We start from the raw sequence: 18,185 nt of genomic DNA on the forward strand, positions 1-18,185 counted from the left end.
AGACCTTGGCAGGTATTATCCTGAGATAACAAGGTGTAGAGCTGGATGAACACAGCAGGTCAAGCAGCATCAGAGGAGCAGGAAGGCTGACGTTTCGGGTCTGAACCCTTCTGAAGAAAAAAATGAAGAAGGGTCAGCTTTCCAGCTCTTCTGATGCTGCCTGGCCTGCTGTGTTCATCCAGCTCTACACCTTGTTATCTCGGTTCTACTCTTGGCTTTTCAGTGGAAGACAGGTCACCTCCAGTTAATGATCTCTTATCCTGCCTCTAATGTCTTGCTCTTATTGAAGAGCTTCCCAAACAGTAGGTTGTTATTCTTGGATAACAAGGTGTAGAGCTGGATGAACACAGCAGGCCAAGCAGCATCAGAGGAGCAGGAAGGCTGACGTTTCGGGCCTAGACCCTTCTTCAGAAATGTTATTCCTAGTAGGGTTGTTAGCTGAAAAGTATGGGGTTGCAAGGCTCTGAACTGAACTTCCAATTCAATATTCTATCCATTGCATCTTCTTTCCCTATCTAGTTCATTAAAATTAACAACCCCTGTCCTTTTTCCAGCCTTGCTGTTACTGAAATCCTTATCATTGATTTCTGTGTTCCACAATCACTAGAGTCTTTAGGGTCTGATGCTACCTTTCCAATGCTCCCTGGGATTCAGGATGGTACCCACTTGATTTAATGTGTTTCATGCCTAAGCTATTCATGACCTCCTTAAATAATTTGGCAGTAAAATTAGACCCTTGGTCTGACTGAATCTCCCTCCGTAGTCCATAACAGGTAAAGAAAGCAAGCAAACCCTCCACAACCTTTTTTTGCCCTGAAATTCTGTAATGAAATTGCCTCTGGAAACCTGGTAGACACATCCGTTACAGTTAGCAAATACTGGTTCACACTTTTGGTTTTAGGGAGGGGACCTACACAATCAATTATAACCTGTCTAAAAGTTTCTTTGATTGCGGGAATTGGCATCAATGGCGCTGGTTTTATTACAGCCTGTGGCTTTCCTACCATCTGACATGTATGACAGGTACAGCAAAATTCAACTACATCTTTATGTAATCCAGGCCAATAAAAATGCTTCTGTATCTTAGCCTGAGTCTTCCTCACTCCTAGATGACCTCCTACAGGTAATTTCTGTGCTACCCACAATACTTCTTGACTGTATTCTACCGGCAACACAGTCTGGTGAACTTCTGCCCATTTCTTATCTGAACTAACCTGCCTTGGTCTCCATTTCCACCTTAAGATTTTATCCTTAAGATAAAAGCATTCTGGAGTACACTCTGATTCCTTTTCTGAGTAGGCTTTATGATATAAATCCTTTAGTGTCTCACCTTTTTGTTGTAACTCCATTAATCTTTCAGAACTAAACACCTCTGCCTGATCCTCTACCTGCTTAGGCTTTTCCTTTACCATTTCATCAAACAGGGTGTCAGCTAACTGGACCTCAACTCCTTCATCTTTCTCTTTTGTTTTCCCTTCTTGTTTTAACTTATGGCTGTAGCATCTTATCACCACACAGTCTGGAAAAACTCCAGGGTATTTTTCTATTAACTCCTCAGTTCCCTGGTTTTCTTTTGGCTTTTCCACTACAATAAGCATCACTCCCACCTGTGATCCACTATATCGTTTCCAAGAATAAACTGTATTCCTGGAATAGCCAATTTTTCTATCACTCCCACTATCACTTCCCCTGTCTTGATTGGACTTTCTAGCCTTATCTTACACAGGGGAACACTACTCCTCTATTTATTCCACAGATTACAACTCTCTTGGGCAATATTTCAGAAGGAATGCAAATATTTTCATCTTTTACTATTAGAGACAGATTAGCTCCCGTATCTCTCAATACTTTAACTTCTTTACCTACTCTCCCTGTTCTACCTGAGTAAATCTTACCCACACAGGTGAAGTCTTTGAAAAGATCAAGCACTGTCTTACTAGCCAGCCCGTGGCTAGGCTGTGCACTCTCCTGCAGCTCCTCGACTTCTCTTGGGATTTTCTTCACTACCTCAACTAATCTGCGAGACATGCCACGTCTTCGACATGGATAGTATCAGTACACTTGGAAACACTACCCATCACGTGCACAGCAGATACTCATGTGACTGGCCAACATTGTCTATCTCATACACTGCAAGGATGCCTCAGGCATGGTATATTGGCGAAACCATGCAGACACTACGACAACTGATGAATGGATACTGTGAGGAATGGATGTTCCCTCCCAGTGGAGAAACACTTCAGCGGTCAAGGACATTTGGCCTTGGATCTTCGGGTAAATGTCCTCCAAGACAGACTTTGGGATACACAACAATGCAGAGTCACCAAGCAGAGGCTGGTAGCCAAGTTCAGTACCCATGAGGATGGCCTCAACTGTGATCTTGGGTTCGTGTCGCATTACAGGTAACCCACCACACTATACACTCTCTCTCTCATACACACAGATCCTCTCTCATACACACACACACACACACACACACACTCTCTCTCTCTCCTTCTTTCTCTCTTCCCCAACCCCACAACACACACATCCTCTCTCTCTCCCACACACACATGCACTCTCTCTCTCACACAGCCACTTTCTGTCTCTGTCTCTCTCCCCGCCCCAACACACAGACCCTCTCTCTCTCTCTCTCTCGCGCACATGCACACACACACACACATGAATCTATGGGTGAATTTGTATTTGCGGATACATTCTATTTTGTTCAAAAATAACACAGTTTGTAGATAGTCAGTCATAATGTTTTATATATTCCTACTTGAGAAATAAAACCAGTCTGACTCCAAACCAAAACATAAGCAGATTCTAAACAAGGCCTCAAACCTAACATGCATTGTCTGACCTAAAATGTCACCTCTTCTTTACACTGATAAAACCTTTAGTTCTCTCAGGACAGTGACTTCAAAGGAATTTGGGAATTTATTTACATATACATATTAATCAATTCAAACCTTCTAACTTATTAAAGATTTAACAGCATCTTAGGTTTGTTTAGTACATTCTCATAAGTGGTGTGATCCTTTGATATTTTACTTATCAATTCTGTGTCTGATACTGCCTCTCTCACTAACACCTGAAGAAGGAGTGAGACTCCGAAAGCTTGTGTTTTCAAATAAACCTGTTGGACTATAACCTGGTGCTGTGTGATTTCTGACCTTGTCCACCCCAGTCCAACACTGGCACCTCCACATCTTAAATAGTACCACTGGTTTAGCCTCTTTTGACACAACGTTTTTCCTAGTGCCTTTATTAAACCACCAGCACTGTGACTTTGTGCATCCCATCTTACTGCTGTGAAAACACTTGAGGTTTTTCACCTCTTTTCCAACCTTTTGGGCTTCTTTTTTCACATGTGGTACACTGTTCCGTGTGTGATCTACTTTTTGTTTTCCATTGAAATATCTCCCTTTTTCCCAATTTCTATCCCTCATGGAATGAAATTGCTGTGGGAAACTAGGTTTCGGTTTATACACTAATGCATATTCATCTGCCATCTCTACAGATCTTCTCGCTGTTTTAACTTTCTGTTCCTCAACATGAGTTCTTATCATTTCTGAAAGTGAGTTTTTAAACTCCTCCAGCAGAATATCTCTAACAGCCTCATATGTCTTTTCTATCTTTAATGCCCTTATCCATCTATCGAAGTTGTTCTGTTTAATTCTTCCAAACTTGACATAAAGTCTGACCTGGTTCCTTTCTTAACATTTCTGAACCATTTTCTATATGCTTCTGGTACCAATTCATAGGCACTCAAAATAACCTGTTTTACTTCTTCATATTCTCCTGCCAGCTCCTCCTCCCACCACCTTCAGCATTGCAAACACCTCACTAGCTCTGCCTACTAACTTGGTCTGAATTAACATTACCCACACAGTCTCTGGCCAGTTCATCTGTTTAGCCAATTTCTCAAAGGAAATGAAAAAGGCTTCTACATCTTTTTCACCTAATTTTGGTAATGTTTTCACAAATTAGTATATATCCCTACCAGGCTGCTGGCTACGATGAGTTTGCTAATCATCATTTCTATCTTGTGCTTTCACTTCTGTCATTTGAAGTCTTTTTGCTTCAGGTTCCAACTTCATCTTTTCCAACTCAAACAATACTTCTGACTCCAGCCTTTTAAGTTCACTCTCTAACTCCAATTGTCTCATTTGCAATTTAATTCTTTCTAACTCCACTGCACTTGACCGTTTCTCTGATATACCTAAATGGTTGGCTTTCTTATTAACCCTAGTTAAACCCAATTTTAGCCTGTTTGCTAATTCTAAAAGTATCACCTTTTTCTGTCTTTCTAAACTTTCTTGGCAAATTTGGGAAGTGTCTTTGACCCCCAGACCTTCTTTAGCAACGTTAAGAGCCATTTCCACACTTTTGATTTAATCAACAACAAGCAACCGAAATTAACAGATTTTCCATTTCTCACTTAAGTTTTATTTAAAGATCTAGTTCCCAAATCGGTTTAAATCTACTGGGATCGTCTTTACCCTGAACCTGTTCAAATCTGTCCAGATCCCAGATGAGCCCCCAATCTACTATAAAGTGGAGGTTGCCCCCGCTCTGAGAAATAAAAGTGAAACACCCAAAGAGGAACACCTTGCCTCATAATCTGTAGTAAGAGTGTGAAAAGGGGTGTAACCTGCTTTTCGGCAACTTCTAGTAGTTAAATAAAATAAACCACTGGCACTCACTTTAAAACCAACAAGTAACACTTTACTTATCTAACCTTAGCAGTGAACAAATTAACTAAACTATTAACAAACTGAATAAATCCCTTCTAACTACTAACTATTCCCGAATAAAATAAGATTCTAATGGTATGCTGTTTCAATAAATAAAAGTCCCATTTGTATGTAAAAAGTAGTCTCTCGAAATTACAGTCAGGTTATATGTCTTCCAGAATGTTCTGTGCCTCCTCTGTTGATTCCTCTGTCAGGAATACCTTCTCTGTCAATTCTTCTGTCAGGAATATTAACTGGTTGTGCCGTTGGTACCACTGTTATTTAGATGGTGCTTTCTTTAAGACGTGGAGGAGACTGTGAGAGCCAGCAATTCTGTCTTGAGAGCTGAGGGCCATTAGCTCTGGCAGATGGCAGTTAACTCTAGGGTCTTTGTCCAACTGCCCCCTTCTTTTTATACCCTTGATGACATATCAACATTTCTTACAATAGGATTGGTCCTATGTTGTCAAAAACATCAGACTTAAATTTAATAGGTTTTTGGTTTCTAAGTACCTGGTTCAAATTGATTGGCTAAAATCAAAAGCCTTTTGTCTTGGTAAAAACTGCTCCTTGGCCTGCTAATTGAATGGTCTTTCAATACAAATGTTTCAATTCGGGTGCTCTCTGTGTACTTGCAGACTTTCAAGTTGCTGTTCACAGACATCCATTTTAAATCTCTGAGCACAGAAAAAACACATTATCTTTTAAAGAGACCACACAATGCTTTCCTCCTAGCATTTTACAAACACCAAAAATTCTAACTTCCTGCCTCCCAATCCATAAGTCTATCCAACTTCACAATGATGGTATTGGTTGAGTTGGGGTATGCCGGACCATGAGGTTACAGATTGTGCTGGAGTACAATTCTGCTGTTGATGGCCCACATTGCCTCATGGCTGCCCAGTCTTGTGTTGCTAGATCTTTTTGAAGTCTGTCCCATTTAGCACGGAGATAGTGCCACACAACACAATGGAAGCTATTCTCATTGTGAAGGCGGGACTTCATCTCCACAAGGACTATGTGATAGTCACTCTTACCAACCCTGTTATGCATCTGCAGTAGGCGGATTGTTAAGGATGAGGTCAAGTGTGTTTTTCCTCTTGTTGGTTCCATCACGACCTGCTGCAGACACAGTCTAGCAACTATGTCCTTCAGGGCCAGACCAGATTGATCAGTAGTGCTGCTTCCAAGCCACCCTTGGCAGTGGACCTTGAATGCTCCACCCAGAAACCATTTGCCCTCTTGCCACCCTCAGTGCTTCCTCCAAGTGTTGTTCAACATGGAAGAGTACTGATTCATCAGCTGAGGGAGCATTGTACATGGTCATCAGCAGAATGATGTTTAACCTGAAGCCTGAGATGTCATGGTATTGGCCAGGGGTTGCTCACACGTAAAGACGGTTGCCGTGAACTGGAGTTACCTGGGCCGTAGCTGCTGCCTCCAGCAGCTTTGAGCTGGTTCAGCTCCAAGGTGGAAGAGTAACAAGGTAATCCTAAAGGTGTCTTTGGGTGAGCTTATAGTGAAAAGACACTGGCTTATCAGATGAGATAAGAACCAACAAGGACAAAACACCACAGTTCGGGAAGAATGGGAGAAAGGATAAAAATGAAGGATTTCAGTGTGTCATCAGTGAAAACTCTGTAGATCAACCTTCACAAAGTTGTGGACTCCACACTTGGAAAAGTGGATAGGACCCCAAGACCTGGGAGAAATCGCCTGGCCAACGTGAGCTTCTATTCTTGGGGACTAGCCTCTATTTTTGTTGACCGTTCAGGGAATGTCATGAGAAAACTAATGGGTGTGCGCTTGGATTTTAGCCTTGCATGAATCACTGTTAAAGTACCAAACGGTGTGAATTATATGTCTGTTTCAACTGAAGTCATAAAGTTGGTGGTTAGTTGATACAAATTTTACTCTTATCCTCTTTGTGCCATGCCAATAACTGTTGTCAAGGGCGAGCAACAATAATGTCTCCCAGGGTAACGCCCCCCCACCCCAATTGTTTCCCTGCTAGTGACACTCTCATTTCCAAGAATGGGTCAAAAAAGTCCTTAGATGATGGATATATCTAGTGATCCAAGCTAGGATCTCAGAATGCTATAGCCCTCGTCAGCAGAAGTAAAATCTGTGTCTTCAAAATATAGTTTTGTATGCTTCATTTCCAATTATCACAAAGGCAGGAGACCAATCTGGTTCACTGCAGGCTGCTGAGGGTCACCAGAAGCTCATCAGACATTGGTTAAAACATAGTAAACTTACTTTACGCTCAGAACAGAAGCCATATGCAGAGCATAGTACAGCAAATAAATTTAATTAAGAATGGCATTGAACATTTAAGTAACAAGAGAAGGAAACACAAATACCAGGCTATGACCATCACCAATAAGAGACAATCTAACCACCGCCCCTTGACATTCCATGGTGTTCCATCACTGAATCCTCCCACTATCAACATCCTGGGGGTTATCATTGACAAGAAGCTCAACTGAACTCACCACATAAACACAGTGGCTACAAGAGCAGGTCAGAGGCTAGGAATACTGCAGCGAGTAACTCACCTCCTGACTCCAGAAAGCCTGTCCACCATCTACAAGGCACAAGTCAGGAGTGTGATGGAATACTCCCCACTTGCCTGGATGAGTGCAGCCCCAACAACACTCAAGAAGCTTGACACTGTCCAGGATAAAGCAGCCCGCTTGATTGGCACTACATCCACAAACATCCACTCCCTCCACTACCGATGGTCAGTAGCAGCAGTGTGTACAATCTGCAAGATGCACTGTAGAAATTCACCAAAGATCCTCTGACAGCAGCTTCCAAACCCACGACCACTTCCATGTAGAAGGACAAGGACAGCAGATACATGGGAACACCACCACCTGCAAGTTCCTCTCTAAGCTACTCACCATCCTGACTTTCAAATATATCGCTGTTCCTTCACTGTCACTGGGTCAAAATCCTGGAATTTCTTCCCTAATGGCATTGTGGGTCAACTAACAGCAGGTGGACTGCAGCGCTTTAAGAAAGCAGCTCACCTCCACCTTCTCAAGAGCAACTAGGGATGGGCAATAATTGCTGGCCCAGCCAATGGCGATGCCTAAATCCCACAAATGAATAAATAAAAAAGAAATGGAGCAAGCATCTATATGTGCAATTGGATACATGAATGCAAGAAACAGAGCTAAAACTTTTGCAAATAAAGAAAAAGATGATGGGTTGCAAAAGACAGGTTATCCATTCTTGCAGATTATTGCCCAGTTGGTACAGTTGAAAACTACTTCCATTCCTTCTAAGTTGCTTTGAAAATACTCAATGTACATCATGCTTGGCTCATACTACAAACTGAATGGGATACAGCTAGTGTACTACGTTTACCTCAGACTGCCATGAATTCTATGAGTACTTTCCTCCCTAATTAATCACATTGGCACACTGAATTATTTTAAAATTATTTTAGTTTCCACTTGGGGACCTTGCAACCTTCGGGACTTGATATTGAGTTCAGTAATTGTAGAGTCCAAAAACATCCTTCTAAGTCTTTTGCCCATTTCTATGCCTCGCGCCCTGGCATGACATGGATTGTTTTCAGCATAGCCGACCCAATTTCATCCACTCATAGTCAGCAATTATCACCTATCTGGCTTTCCTCTTTCCTTAGTTTACTATTAATCATCCCTTTGTCTGCAACCTTTCTTTCTCTCTCTGTGAGCTCTGTCTCTACCTATCTACTCACTCCTTCCCCACCAACACCCCCAACCTTAGTCATCAACAGCTTTACACTTTTTCCTAGAGGCTTTCAGTTCTGAAGAAGGGTCACTGGACTCAAAATGTTAACTCTGATTTCTGTCCAAAGGTACTTCGGGCCTGTCGAATTTCTCCAGAAATTTCTGTTTTTGTTTCAGATTTCCACCATCTTCAGTTCAATGTTTTATAGAGTTATTCTAAAATTTTGTTTTGTATATAAAGAAAAAACCCTTCCTAAATTCTGATTTCTTTTTACCTATTCAGCTTTTGTTTTAAATTTAATGTAGAGATAAAGTAAACAGTTCATTAGGGCTAAATTTATACTGAATTGTTTTTAAATCAAACACAAACCGAGCATATTTCTGTAAACTTCTAACAGTGAAAATTCAGTTCATGGTTAGGGCCCATCTTTGAAATATATAAAATTGTGACCAGGCTGTGTGATGGCTGAAAGTACAATCTTACACAATATAGTTTTGTACTTTTTCACCTTTTTAAAACTAAATAAATATAAACAAATGTTCAGCACCAGACACATCAGGTGATTGCACCCTTCCCTCTTTCATAACAGGATGAAATTCAGTACTTTGCAAAACCTCTCACCGTAACTGTTATTTTCATTTAGGTTTTAGTAATAGCTGCCCATATGTTAAAATACATTCCTCCCTGCAATACTTTATGGTAATCACTCTGGCATGGCATGAGAGAGAAAACAATTGGAAAACGTTAATTATTAACAGACTCAACACTTGCAACCTAAGAATGACAAGAGCAGAACGCCAACCAGAGTATTTCTCAGATATTGAAGATATTGCCGAGATATTGAATCATGTTGATAAATGGAATATTTGTAAATTTGCAATCAAGAAAGCTACAACAAATTGCAGGTTGTTTACATTAGAGATATATTAGAAACATGAATTTGAGTAGAAATAAGTGAAAGTTCAAAATATTCAGTGAATTAACTATAAAAAAAATTAACAGTAAGCAGAAAATTGAATGAGAAAAGCATATTGAAAGGAATTTTGGTCAAATAGAACTTGTATTAATTTCTATTGCTGCTGTTTTAGTTAGCAGCTTACCATATATACTTCTGTCACCTAAATACGTTGATGCTTTAGTATTGTCTGTGAATGATGGAATGTAATTTTATGGCCCTAGACATGGAACCGAGTACAATCCCAATGGATTCCCTATGGGTTGAAGGAAAGAGGTGACCAGTCACTTTGTCTAATAACACCTTGTTGAAACAACAGTTAAAAGTTTACATTACTAAAATGTCAATTAATGAATTACAAATAAAATAATTTAACTTTCCTATTTATAATCTACCAGTGAACTGACAGGCATTCCATAGTACTGCTCAAGTAGAAAAAAAATTAAGGCTAGGCTGGATGAACACAGCAGGCCAAGCAGCATCATAGGAGCAGAGAGGCTGACGTTTCGGGCCTAGACCCTTCATCAGAAAAGGGGGAGGGGAAGGGGTTTCTGAAATAAATAGGGAGAGAGTGGGAGGCGGATAGAAGATGGATAGAGGAGAGGATAGGTGGAGAGGAAACAAACAGGTCGAAGAGGCGTGGATGGGGCCAGTAAAGGTGAGTGTAGGTGGGGAGTTAGGAAGGGGATAGGTCAGTCCAGGGAGGATGGACAGGTCAAGGGGGCGGGATGAGGTTGGTCGGTAGGAGATGGAGGTGCGGCTTGAGGTGGGAAGAGGGGATAGGTGGGAGGAAGAACAGGTTAGGGAGGCAGGGACGAGCTGGACTGGTTTTGGGATACGGTAGGGGGAGGGGAGATTTTGAAACTTGTGAAATCCACATTGATACCATTGGGCTGCAGGGTTCCCAAGCGGAATATGAGTTGCTGTTCCTGCAACCTTCGGGTAGCATCGTTGTGGCACTGCAGGAGGCCCAGGATGGACATGTCGTCTGAGGAATGGGAGGGGGAGTTGAAATGGTTCGCGACTGGGAGGTGCAGTTGTTTATTGCGAACCGAGCGTAGGTGTTCTGCAAAGCGGTCCCCGAGCCTCCGCTTGGTTTCCCCAATGTAGAGGAAGCCACACCGGCTACAGCGGATGCAGTATACCACATTGGCAGATGTGCAGGTGAACATCTGCTTGATGTGGAAAGTCTTCTTGGGGCCTGGGATGGGGGTGAGGGAGGAGGTATGGGGGCAGGTGTAGCACTTCCTGCGGTTGCAGGGAAAAGTGCCGAGTGTGGTGGGGCTGGAGGGGAGTGTGGAGCGGACAAGGGAGTCACGGAGAGAGTGGTCCCTCCGGAAAGCAGATAAGGGTGGGGAGGGAAAGATGTCTTTGGTGGTGGGGTTGGATTGCAGATGGCGGAAGTGTCGGAGGATGATGCGTTGGATCCGGAGGTTGGTGGGGTGGTACGTGAGGACGAGGGGGATTCTTTTTTGGTTCTTATTGCGTGGACGGGGTGTGAGGGATGAGGTGCGGGAGATGTGGGAGACACGGTTGAGGGCGTTCTCGACCACCGAGGGGGGGAAGTTACGGTCCTTGAAAAACGAGGACAACTGAGATGTATGGGAGTGGAATGCCTCATCCTGGGAGCAGATGCAGCGGAGGCGAAGGAATTGGGAATAGGGGATAGCATTTTTGTAGGAAGGTGGGTGGGAGGAGGAGTATTCGAGGTAGCTGTGGGAGTCGGTGGGCTTGAAATGAATATCGGTTTCTAGGTGGTTGCCCAATATGGAGACAGAGAGGTCCAGGAAGGGGAGAGAGGTGTTAGAGATGGTCCAGGTAAACTTAAGGTTGGGGTGGAAGGTGTTAGTGGTGTATGAACTGTTCGAGCTCCTCGTGGGAGCACGAGGCGGCGCCGATACAGTCATCAATGTAACGGAGGAAGAGGTGGGGTTTAGGGCCGGTGTAGGTACGGAAGAGGGATTGTTCCACGTAACCTACAAAGAGGCAGGCGTAGCTTGGGCCCATGCGGGTACCCATGGCTACCCCCTTTGTCTGTAGGAAGTGGGAGGAATTGAAAGAGAAGTTGTTGAGGGTGAGGACGAGTTTGGCTAAGCGGATGAGGGTGTCAGTGGAGGGGGACTGGTCGGGCCTGCGGGACAGGAAGAAGCGGAGGGCCTGAAGGCCATCTGCATGGGGAATGCAGGTGTAGAGGGACTGGACGTCCATGGTAAAGATGAGGTGTTGGGGACCGGGGAATTGGAAGTTCTGGAGGAGGTGGAGGGCGTGGGTGGTGTCACGGACATAGGTAGGGAGTTCCTGGACCAAGGGGGAGAAAATGGAGTCGAGATAGTTGGAGATCAGTTCGGTGGGGCAGGAGCAGGCGGAGACAATGGGTCGACCAGGGCATTCAGGTTTGTGGATTTTGGGAAGGAGATAGAAGCGGGCAGTGCGAGGTTGGGGAACGATGAGGTTGGAGGCCGTGGGTGGGAGGTCACCTGAGGTGATGAGGTTGTGGATGGTTTGGGAGATGATGGTTTGGTGCTCGGGGTGGGGTCATGATCAAGGGGGCGGTAGGAGGAGGTGTCGGAGAGTTGGCGTCTGGTCTCGGCGATGTAGAGGTCAGTGTGCCATACTACAACTGCGCCTCCCTTGTTCGCAGGTTTTATGGTAAGGTTGGGATTGGAGCGGAGAGCTGCACGTTCTGCGGAGGGAGAGGTTGGAGTGGGTGAGAGGGGTGGAGAGGTTGAGGCGATTGATGTCTCGACGGCAGTTGGAGATGAAGAGGTCGAGGGAGGGTAGGAGGCCTTGGGGTGGTGTCCAGGAGGAGGGGGTGTGTTGGAAGCGGGAGAAGGGGTCAGTAGAGGGAGGGTTAGGTTCACGGTTGAAGAAGTAAGCATGGAGGCGGAGGCGGCGGAAAAACTGCTCTATGTCCAAGCGTGAGCGGTATTCGTTGATCTGTGGGTGGAGGGGGACAAAGGTGAGCCCTTTACTGAGGACTGACCGTTCGTCCTCAGTAAGGGGTAGGTCTGGAGGGATGGTGAAGACTCGGCAGGGCTGGGTGCTGCTGGGCCTCCTGCAGTGCCACAACGATGCCACCCGAAGGTTGCAGGAACAGCAACTCATATTCCGCTTGGGAACCCTGCAGCCCAATGGTATCAATGTGGATTTCACAAGTTTTAAAATCTCCCCTCCCCCTACCGCATCCCAAAACCAGTCCAGCTCGTCCCTGCCTCCCTAACCTGTTCTTCCTCCCACCTATCCCCTCCTCCCACCTCAAGCCGCACCTCCATCTCCTACCGACCAACCTCATCCCGCCCCCTTGACCTGTCCGTCCTCCCTGGACTGACCTATCCCCTCACTAACTCCCCACCTACACTCACCTTTACTGGCCCCATCCACGCCTCTTCGACCTGTTTGTTTCCTCTCCACCTATCCTCTCCTCTATCCATCTTCTATCCGCCTCCCACTCTCTCCCTATTTATTTCAGAAACCCCTTCCCCTCCCCCTTTTCTGATGAAGGGTCTAGGCCCGAAACGTCAGCCTCTCTGCTCCTCTGATGCTGCTTGGCCTGCTGTGTTCATCCAGCTCTGCACCTTGTTGTCTCGGATTCTCCAGCATCTGCAGTTCCTACTATCTCTGAAAAAATTAAGGCTCTTGAGTAGATTTGTAGCTCGGGTTGTGGATGCTGTGGTTGGTTTGCTCGCTGAGCTGGTTCGTTAGGTCGCAGACGTTTCATTACCCTGCTGGATAACATCATCAGTACAGCCTCCAATGAGGCGCCGCTGTGTTTTCCCGCCTGGTATTTAAACACTGGGGTCCGTTGGAGTATATACTAGGTGGGAAAACACAACAGCGCTTCATTGGAGGCTGTACTGATGATGTTATCCAGCAGGGTAATGAAATGTCTGCAACCTAACGAACCAGCTCAGCGAGCAAACCAACCATAGAAAGAAACATTTATATTTCTGTTCGACTTCAATTTCTTGTGTCCCGTTTCATTCTTTGTCCTCATACATTTGTTACACGCTTTCTCATCAACCTCTACCTGAATAGTTATCTGGCACCTTTCTTTTTAAGCATTTTGTAAGTCTCTCCTCTGCTTTTTATCCTGTATCTCTCACACGAACACAAGACTTAAAATGGTCCAAATCCAGGGTGTGGAGAAAGATAGCACTTAAATAGCAGCAATTTGCAGGTTAGGTCTCAGGATTGGTTGCAGGCAGACTACTTGAGCGCTAATGTAACATGTCTGAAAGAAAATCTGGGGAGTTAGGGTTAGGGGTTTAAGGTGAGGGATATTGGAAGACCTTGCTTTGACATTTGGAAGAGAGGAAATGGAGCTGAGAAATCAATAGGGCTTTTCTCTAGACTACTTGAAGCTGGATGAAGGAGTGTTAAGGCATGGGAGCACATAGCTTGATAAACTTTGGGAGAATTTGGAGTTGGGAACTTAAAAGAGCATATTGGAGAAATGTATTTGAAATAATAGCACATTTGGAGGAGTGCAAAAGTGGTTGGTTTCTGTGGGTGCTGGAGAATGTAGGCTGGTGCTTATACCTGAACTTCAGGGATCAAGTAATGAAGATTGATTACACAAATTGAACCCATTTTCTCTAGAATTTAGAAGGTTAAGGGGCAATCTGAATGATGTCTTAATGATATTAACAGGAAAAGACGGGGTAGATAAACTATTTCCACTAGTTGGAGATTCTAGAACAAGGGGGCATAGTCTGAGAATTAGGGCCAGGCCCTTCAGGAGAGATGTTAGGAAGTACTTTGACGCACGAAGGGTGGGAGATGTTTGGAACTCTCTTCCACAAACAGAAGTGGATACAGGATCAATTGTTAATTAAGCAAAGGTATTAAGAGATGTGGGCCATAGGTAGGTATATGGAGTTAGACCACAGATCAGCCATGATCTCACTGAATGGTGGAACAGGCTCAAGGGGCTGAATGGTCTACTCCTGTCCCTATGTTCCCATAAGCACTTGGGGCATGAGCTGAGTCACTGTAGGCTTGGCAAGGTTTGAGAGGAAACAGTGGGATTCTGGTGGCAGCATGGCATGAGCTGGTCCCGTAAGGCAGAATCAGACCTAAAACAAGAACAAAAGGCCTGGATAGAAAAGGGAATGGAGCTGAACAACAGATCACATCACATGGCAGGGAGAAGACTATCAGAAGCCACTGTAATAAGGAGTGGGCAGGAGAGGCGTGTTGAGGAGGTACATCCACAGTGAACAGTGCACCAGAATTATGATTGGGGTATTCTTTAATTTATCTATTATTTAAAAAATGGATTTAACATTAATTCTTTTCAATTTTTGTTGGCAAGGGTAACCTGATTTCAAGGTGTAATCCTGAGTATCAACCTTTCACTATCTCTTTCTTAGAAAGCTTTCATTTTTAATACAAGTATGGTCTCTCATCTGACTTGGACATGATGCAAAAACCCATCAAGCCACAGTCAGATGAAGAGCACCTCTGGAGCCAGCGATAGAAAAATCTGAGGATAGTGAACAGGTCCTGGTATCAAGGTGATAATGAACACATGAATGAAAGAGGCAAGAAAGGAGATAAAATAGTTAAAGCCTCCTCTGTTTGTACGGTTAACTATAGCCCATTGGTCTCTTTCAAAGCAAGGAGTGGCATTTGCCCATATCAGATCGAACCACTTTCTATTATTTGTGATGATGAAGACTTACAGAGACACTATGGGTGGAATCCTACAGGGGCCTGAACAACATAGGCTATCGTGAGAGATGTGGCAGAATCTCTCAAAGGCCGGTGTGGCCGATTTTAATGTTGGGAGCAATGCGACGGCATCTTTTGGGCAAGTTCTAGGTGTTGAGTTGAGATTCTCACTAAGGAGCAGCAAGTTGCCTATAAAGGGGGATTATTATTTGTTAACACCCTCAATAACTACACATCTAGCCTCATTAATATTCAGCTTCCCATCACTATTCACCTAGAATTCTCATTATGCAAGTCAGCGTGGGTACTTGGTGATTTCAGCTCAGTGATTTTGCCATGAAGAGCCTCGATGTTCCTCACTATGCAGCACTATCTCTGACCACAATCCATAAGCAGCTGCTGTACGCACCCCTCGCCCATGGACATGGATACCTAATAAGTGTCAACCCCTCAGGATCTTCACTGCACCTCTCCGATCCAATTGCAAGACACTTAGGAAGCACAGACCTGCACTGCAAGGTGCACTAGCAGCTAGCATTGAAATGTTGCTGCAAGGACACTTTTTGTGCAGGGACAAGGGACCCCCAGCTCACTGATTGGACCAGCCTGTATCTCAGGGCTCCTCGTTTGCACATTTAGTATTCACAGTTAACACCTACCTGGATGCTCACAACATCCATTGCTTTGCAAGGCCAATTTGTCCAGTCGCACAATCAGGTAGCTCACCTTGCTGCTCAGCAGTCCTCAATCAATGGGGTGACCATATTGCTGGACAGCAGTGTGCAATGTCAATCGTTCACCTTCACAATGTGCCAGCAGCTTACACAGCAAACACGTTGCATAGGCAGCAAGAAGACAGACAGGTTTCAAAGTGTTAGGAGAGCAGTCCTCACCGATGTCAAGAGAGACACCCAATAGTCAGGAATATGGGTGCAGTTAGTAAAGGGCATCCTCCCACTGCAGCACAGGGATTGGTCATGGTCAGGCATCAGGTTGGGTTGTTCTTGGACAGGCCTTCTGTGTCTTTGCAGTCTGTGTAGTGGGTCACGGTCAGTATGGTGGCTCCATGGTGGCCAATCTGGAGGGTAGGGCCATTGTGACCAGGGCTATGTTCAGACATCAGTCAGGGGTTTCGCGCTTCTTGTCTGGAACTGTCAAGAGGGTAACCCCTCTGATACAACCAAAGAAAATAATGGGAAAGGGATGTTGGGAGAGTGAATGAAGGGGTGGAGGTGTGAAGCGGGGGGCGGGGGGGGGGTGGTTGGTGTGGGGGCTGCTGCTGCTGCCATGGGAACGACCCGGGAACCTATCTGAGGGACTGGGTTCTTCAGAAAGGGTAGATGACAACTGCAAAGATGGGGTGCGGGGGGCAACTGTGTTTGTAAGGGGAGGGCATGGATTGGAATGGGGTAATGCAGAAGTTGGGGAAGGGGTGATGGCAAGTCATTGATGATCATGAGTACCCTGGCTTCAAGGGTGGACAGAGAATAACCATACTTGGCATGGTCACCTCATTGCCAGAGCCAGAGGTGGGAGGATGAAGGTTGGCAGGTGCAAAATCATGTAGATGGATTGGCTGGGGACCTGGGGAGGTGCAAGGCCTTGGGAGTTTACAGGAAGGGGTCTGAGAAAGAAGACAAAGAGTTGCAAGACCAACTGATGTGAAGCCCTTTAGAGGCTTTTATCATGCCTGGAGACTATTGGATGCAGGAATGGGGTGCTGGTGTGTGTGTGCCTCTCCAGCAGACTCTGGATCTCCAAGTCATCCACCAGCCTATCCATGGAGGCAGCCAGTCAATCACACAATTGAGACAGCTGAGTCCCCAAAGTGTAGCTGCACTCCTACAGCCTGTGCGCTATGAAGGCCATTACCTTCTACATACCCATTGCTGCTCCTGTTCCTCCTTGTATACTGATCCATGCTGGGGCGACAATTATTTACAATACCTGTTAACAACTTCGCTGAGAGAAGTAAGTATACTATAGCCAAAGTTGCAGATGACACAAAAACAGATTGGAAGCCTCTTGATGGGAATGGCTAACGTGGTGCCACTATTTAAGAAAGGTGGTAAGGAAAAGCCAGGGAACTATAGACCGGTGAGCCTGACGTCAGTGGTGGGCAAATTCTTGGATGGGATTCTGAGGATTTAAATATATTTGGAAGGGCAAGGACAGGTTAGGGATAGTAAACATGGCTTTGTGCATGGGAAATCATGTCTCACTAACTTGACTGAGTTTTTTTGAAGTGACAGAGAGGATTGGTGAAGGCAGAATGGTGGACATTGTTTATATGGGCTTCAGTAAGGTGTTCGACAAAGTTCCACATGGTAGACTGGTTAACGAGGTTAGATCACATGGAATACAGGGAGAACTAGCCATTTGGATACAAAATTGGTTCAAAGGTAGGAGACAGAGGGTGGTGGTGGAGGGTTGCTTTTCAGACTAGAGGCCTGTGACCAGGCCACAAGGATTGGTGCTGGGTCCACTGCCTTTGTCACTTATATAAATGATTTGCACGTGAATAGCGGAGGAATGGTTAGTAAGTTTGCAGATGACACCAAAATAGGTGTAGTGGACAGCGAAGAATTTTACTTCAGAGTAGTACAGAACCTTGATCAGATTGGCCAATGGGCTGAGGAATGGCAGATGGAGTTTAATCTAGATAAATGTGAGGTGTTGCATTTTGGTAAGGCATCAGGGCACTTAATGGTAAGATCCTGGGGAGTGTTGCCGAACAAAGAGTGCAGGTTCATAGTTCCTTTAAAATAGAGTTGCAGGTAGATAGGATAGTGAAGAAGGTGTTTTGTATGCATGCTTTTACTAGTCAGTCCATTGAGTATAGGAGTTGGGAGGTCATGCTGTGGCTGTACACAACATTGGTTAGACCACTTTTGAAATACTGTGTGCAATTCTGATCTCCTTGATATGGGAAAGATGTTGTTAAACTTGAAAGGCTTCAGAAAAGATTTACAATGGTTGGAGGGTTTGAGTTTTTGGGAGAGGCTGAATAGACAGACTATTTTTTCGCTGGAGCTTCAGAGGCTGAGGTTTGACCTTGTAGAGGTTTATAAAATCATGAGAGGCATGGATAGGGTGAATAGGCAAGGTAT

At 44.8% G+C, this 18,185-nt stretch overlaps 1 protein-coding gene across 1 annotated transcript in view; it reads left to right on the plus strand.

Annotated features, from left to right (window-relative positions):
- The window catches only part of ncoa2 (nuclear receptor coactivator 2), a 243,177-nt gene that overhangs the window by 136,165 nt on the left and 88,827 nt on the right, over positions 1-18,185 (plus strand). The gene's annotated exons all lie outside the window — the stretch shown is intronic.

The sequence above is a fragment of the Rhincodon typus genome, chromosome 4 (assembly GCF_021869965.1).
Source record: "Rhincodon typus isolate 14 chromosome 4, sRhiTyp1.1, whole genome shotgun sequence".
Lineage (NCBI taxonomy): Eukaryota > Metazoa > Chordata > Chondrichthyes > Orectolobiformes > Rhincodontidae > Rhincodon > Rhincodon typus.